Source organism: Pelobates fuscus, chromosome 2 (genome assembly GCF_036172605.1).
Source record: "Pelobates fuscus isolate aPelFus1 chromosome 2, aPelFus1.pri, whole genome shotgun sequence".
Taxonomy (NCBI): Eukaryota; Metazoa; Chordata; class Amphibia; order Anura; family Pelobatidae; genus Pelobates; species Pelobates fuscus.
This window is the reverse complement of record NC_086318.1, coordinates 68,710,051-68,716,050: the sequence shown is the minus strand read 5'-3', so window position 1 is coordinate 68,716,050 and position 6,000 is coordinate 68,710,051. Positions and strand designations below refer to the sequence as shown.

The following is a 6,000-nucleotide window of genomic DNA, read 5'->3' as shown; positions in this document are numbered from 1 at the left end:
CTCATGATCCTTTAGGGCCCCCACCCACCGCTCAGGGGTGAGAGGGGACTCTGCCCCCTCATTATCCTATAGGCCCCCATCCACCGCTCTGGGGTGAGGGCCGGGGGGAGGGGGAGGACAATAGGTTTTTATTGTTATTTAGGGCCCCCATCTGCCGCTCAGGGGTGGGGGCCAGGGGAGAGGACAATAGGTCCCCCCCCACATTCACATTTGGGGCTCCCACATGCCGCTCAGGGGTGGTAGCCGGGGGAGCTCTAGGTCCCCCCCTCAGTTTAATAGCCTCCGCTCGCGCAGCACCGGTAGTGGCTCGGGAGGGGGATACTAAGGCGTTTTTTTGGTTTGTTTTTTTTAAACAGTGAGCAGCCACTTAGTATTAGTAAATTTGGCTGAAAGACCAATTTAGGTCTTTCAGCCTTTTGGTAGATAGCTCGCTGATACCAGGGGAATTAGGAAGCTATCTACTAAGTGGCTGCAAGTGACAGGACGTTCGGGAATACTGACAGGAAGCATCGCGGGAACAGTGGGAAAATTTCTCTGACCACCAGAAATGAAACACTTTGCTCCTCTACTGGTCAGAGATGGTCAGGAGTAGGAAACCTCCATAAGACAAATAGTCTTTACTTTGTCTTATGTTTTAAAGAAAACTAGAGCAGACATGAAGAACAGATCCTGAGAGAGGGAGAGAAGAGGAATCGATTTAAAGAACGGTAAGTTCGGCATGACAGTGCCACCTTAAGTGCAAGACAAGCTTTTGAAGCTGTGTCCTTAAGGGGTTAAATAGAAGGGGTCCCAGAACAGAACGCTGAGGACCACCACTTGCCACCACTGTCCAGTTTGAAAATGTAACATTAAAGGACCACTCTAGTGCCAGGAAAGCATACTCGTTTTCCTGGCACTAGAGTGCCCTGAGGGTGCCCCCACCCTCAGGGACCCACTCCCGCCCGGCTCTGGAAAGGGGAAAGGGGTAAAAACTTACCTTTTTCCAGCGCTGGGCGGGGAGCTCTCCGCCTCCGTTCCTCCCCGTCGGCTGAATGCGCACGCGCGGCAAGAGCTGCGCGCGCATTCAGCCGGTCACATAGGAAAGCATTCATAATGCTTTCCTATGGACGCTTGCGTGCTCTCACTGTGATTTTCACAGTGAGAATCACGCAAGCGCCTCTAGCGGCTGTCGGTGAGACAGCCACTAGAGGATTAGGGGGAAGGCTTAACTAATTGATAAACATAGCAGTTTCTCTGAAACTGCTATGTTTATAAAACAATTAGTTAACCCTAGCTGGACCTGGCACCCAGACCACTTCATTAAGCTGAAGTGGTCTGGGTGCCTAGAGTGGTCCTTTAACAACAACGCTCTGTACTCTATTTTTAAGCCAACGTTCTGTCACGAACAAGAAATTTCATGTAGACCAATTTATTTGAGTTTGAACACTAACTTATTGTGTGGAACTGTATCAAATGCCTTGCAAAATCCAAGTAGATCACATCCACTGCAACACCTTGATCTATAATTCTACTTACTTTTTTGTAGAATTCATTGAAGTTAATTTGACATGACCTGTTTTTCATAAAACCATGCTGATTTTTGCTGATAACCACATTCTCCTCAAGGAATTCTTTAATATTATCCCGTAATAACCTTTCAAATACTTTCCCAGCCACAGAAGTTAAGCTCACAAGTCTAAAATTTCCAGGCAAGGATTTTGTAACCCTTTTTGAATATAGGAACCATGTCTGCATTCTTCCAATCCTCCGCTACACTTCCTGAAAGAAAATAATCTTGAAAGATTAAAAACAGAGGTTCACTTACTTTCACAGTGTTCCTTAAGTACGTGTGGATGAATACTGTCAGGCTTTGGAGCTTTGTTTATATTAACTTTATTTAACTTTCGCTGCAGGACAGTCACCATGTGGGAATCAAGGCCAGCATCATCAGTGATGAGCAGCTCTCTGGTGAGTTGGTCCACCGCCTTGGTGTGGGCCCCTAGTCGCCTCAAGTTAAATAGGCAGCCATCGGTGCCGTAAGGGATATAGACACTATTAAGGTCTACAGTGGCCCTTTGAAGCATCAAGCTGAATAAGATTGTGAAGAGTTTGTGCAAGAACACAGCTTTATTTTACACCATTCCCTATAATGCAGGGTTTTGAGAGGTTGCTGCTGTGTCTGACTTGGCCATGCTTATTTTCGTGTAGCAGGTTGTATATTGAACTTAGGGGGACAGACATCCTAGGTGTTCCAAGATTTGCCACATACTTTTCCTGCTCAAAGTGTCGAACTCTTTGGGGAAGTCACATACAATGCCTTCTTGTGTTTCCAACATTTTTCTTGGAACTGTCTGAGAACAAATACTATGTCCTTGCAGCTTTGAAGCCACATTGGTTCTCTGGATAGAATTCTTCTGCAATGGTGGGTACCGGTTTGTTCAAAAGTACCCTTGCAAGGGTTTTTTCCTGTGATGGAGAGCTGTGTTATTCCGAGATTGGTGGAGCAGTCAAGCTTTTCTCACTTGTATAAGGTGACGATTATAGCATCGAAGATGTACTGTGGTAGTTTGCCTTGTTCCCAAAGAAATCATGACGTTTAGTGTGTAATCCTGGGCCCCCAAACTTCAGAAGGAATTCCATCGACTTCTGCTGCCTTGCCACTTGTCATCTGCTTAATAGACTTAACAGTCTCTCCAATAGTAAGAGTCCAACTCTGTTTTTTGGATGATGCGATGGAATGCAGAAACTTGTACCATGCTGTTGGTGCCTAAGAGAGCCTGGAAATGTTCTGACCACTGGTTCAGGATGGACGCCTTGCTTGTGAGGAGTGTTTGACCATCTGCACTGTGCAAGGGACTCTATACCTGGTGTGAAGGGCCGTACACTGCCTTTAATAATTCTTAAAACCCTCTGTCCCCAACATCTGTGCAAAGCTGAGTTCTCTATGCAAAGTTTGTCCACCACTTGTTCCCGGTTTATGCACTGGAGGTTTCTTCGTACAAGGCGGAAAGCTGCTTTCCTATAAGGAAAAGATGGGTTAGCAAGGTGTGCTTGGTGATCTCTTCTTCATCAGCAATTCTTGTAACACCTGATTGTTCTCATCACACCGATTTTTGTTCTTCTTCTATGTGGTGGTGAACTCTAAAACCTTTTCAGAGGTCTGCAAGATGGCAGATATTAGAAATTCTCAAAGCTCTTTTTAGGAGGTTCCACAAGGCAGCTGGAATCCTCAAGCCTCAACTCAAAACTTGCTTGACATTTGGCGTTCACCTCAGCTGACTGGAGGTTACCAATGTGATGCCTCTTCTTCAGTGCGATTCCACTCTTTGGTTTGGGTTTTAAGTGGAGACATAGCTTAACTCTTACAAAATGATGATCTGTATGACACTGTGCTGGGCATTACTCGAGTGAGTAGGATGTCTCGAATGTCTCTTTGGCACACCATGATGTAATCTATAAGGTGCCAATGTTTGGGTGACCAAGGGTGCATCCATGTTTTCTTTAGACAATTTGTTTGCTGGAAGTTGGTGATGACATATTTCTGCTCTATAGAAAACTATAACAAAAGGTGCCCATTGTCACTGCAGTTTCCAACATTCGAGGATCAACATGTTTTGCTTCCCGCACAGATTTTTATCATTTAGTTCAATCATGTTACTATAACATAACCCCATAACCTTGTCCTGACATGCACCCTTCTCTCTTGCCATTCTGATGCTCAACAATCCCACCACAATTTCCCAAGTGACAGATGCACTTCACCACTATTTCTTAGAAATTTCTCTCCCCTTGTTAATTACAACTGTTATATGGGAAGCCCATAAATCAGTGATCAGAGGACAACTAATTGCTATAGCAGGACAACTCAAGAAAAACCAGCAAGGTGTATTGTTAAGAGGGGCCCAGAGATCTAATTCTCCACCTCCTCCAGCATCAGGTCATTTCTGCTTGCGGGCCGCGGATTGTCATGGCAATGCTCTAGCGTTATTGGCTGTGTGTGTGTGTGTGTGTGTATGTATATATGTATATGTGTATATATATATATATATATATATATATATATATATATATATATATACACACACACACACACCGCGCCCCAGATAATAATTAATAAATAAAATATACATTCATAAAAAGTATAAACGATTCTTATAAACCCTCAGAGATAAAAACAGAGAGAAAACATCATAGTGCAATATTGTTAGGTGGTTGGATAAAATAATGGAGTGGATTAAAGTAATATACACTCACATTTGGTAGAGCTATCCAGGAGCTCTACCGTAATTTGCTTGGGCTGAACATTCCCTGTTTAAGGATCTATATCACAGCCGATGACTCCAATAATCCAATAATGGTAGCGATATGGAAGGAATATAAAAAGAAAACTCCAATAGTGTAGTATGTTCTAATTAAAATAAATAGAAATACAATAGGAAATGTGGTACTCACATTTACTAGAGCAGAAACTTGCTCTAGTATAACCAGCTTGGGTGGTATAATCCCCACCGAAGAATGTAGTAACCAGGAAGTAAAATAGTAAATAGGTGTATATAGCTTTAATATGTAATATTTAATGACAAATATATAAAACAAAATGGCTATATATAAAAAGAAAGTCACACTTTACGCGTTTCGCCCATCAGGCTTCTTCAGAAGTGTGAGAGAGTCTTTAAAAAATGTCCTTTATATAGGTGATATACTTATGAGTAATAACTTCCTGGTGTGTTCAATATCCTTTGATCGCTTGTGGAACGTACGCGTCATACCGGAAGTGACGCGGCATCACCACATGGAGTAATACTATGTGTTCCAGCTTGGAATGCATCGGCGGCCATTTTAAGACCGGAAGTGACGCGACGTAACCGCATAGAGTAATACTGTGAATTTCAGCTTGGAACGCATCGGCGGCCATTTTGAGACCGTGTGCGTTCCATTTCGCAAAAAACGCTCAGCAGTGGTTTTATAACAGAAAATATCTTATGAATACATATCATCGATGTCCTTCTTTGATGGTCAATTAAAGGGTGCAAATATTTTTCTTTCTCGGCGTCCATATAAAATGCCGTCATTAAGTCTTCCTATGTGGGATTGGACTCAGCCAGCAGTGTGTTTCAGCCATATTGGTGAAGGGCACAATGTGGGAAAAGACATAAAAAAACACACAAACTAGATCAATACATATGAATATATTTTTGTGTACACAAATCTATGCAAATGGGCGGCCTGGGCTCTTTGCGGCACAGCACATTTGTTTAAAGTGGTCCCACCGGGACCAATGGGCAGTCCTGCCTGGACTGCATTTATCTTAAAAATTCAGAAACCCTCACGTAAACTATCTCATAAGCTTTTATACTTAGCTACATAATTTGAGACAGGAACCACTTAGTAAAAATTATATTGAACATTTTCTTTAGATTAGAGTGAGCCAGTCCATACCCAACAACACCCTACATGCTCTAAACCCCCCTATTTCTTTTTTTTTTGTAAAGTCACGTTTTATTATGGTCTGTCAACAAAATGAATAAGCAAACAAGACAGTCGAACAATATAGCAGTGGGACACGCAGGTCTCCATTCAAGATACATCAGCAATAGGTATGATGGATGCGCAGATCCACAGCAGGTAGGCTTACAGATGAATGTGGAGTGAAAGTGGCTGCCTGGTTCTAGATGGTCTTGGTGTGTATAGAGACCAGTTTGCCTTTATACAAATAAGAAAGCGGTAAAGAACAGCATAGTCGTGAACGAACTACGAGACGCGGAGGTCCCTATAAGGGTAGGTCAAATATGGCTACAGTAAGTGGATCGTAGCGATAGCATGTAGCATTTCAGTATTAATTTCAACAGCTAATCATTAGTTGAATATGTGTGGTTGTTGTTGTCGGTATAGTTAGTGTGGTCGACTTGGAGCTTTATATGGCGGTGTCGCCAGTTGTGGTTGTCAGTGTGTGTGATGTCGTGTCTATGGAGCGTCTAGTCCTGCGGGGCATCACCACCCTCCACTGGGTTCCCCCTCACG

At 43.1% G+C, this 6,000-nt stretch overlaps 1 long non-coding RNA gene across 1 annotated transcript in view; it reads right to left on the bottom strand.

Moving 5' to 3' along the window:
* The window catches only part of LOC134586612 (uncharacterized), an 880,984-nt gene that overhangs the window by 729,100 nt on the left and 145,884 nt on the right, over positions 1–6,000 (bottom strand). The gene's annotated exons all lie outside the window — the stretch shown is intronic.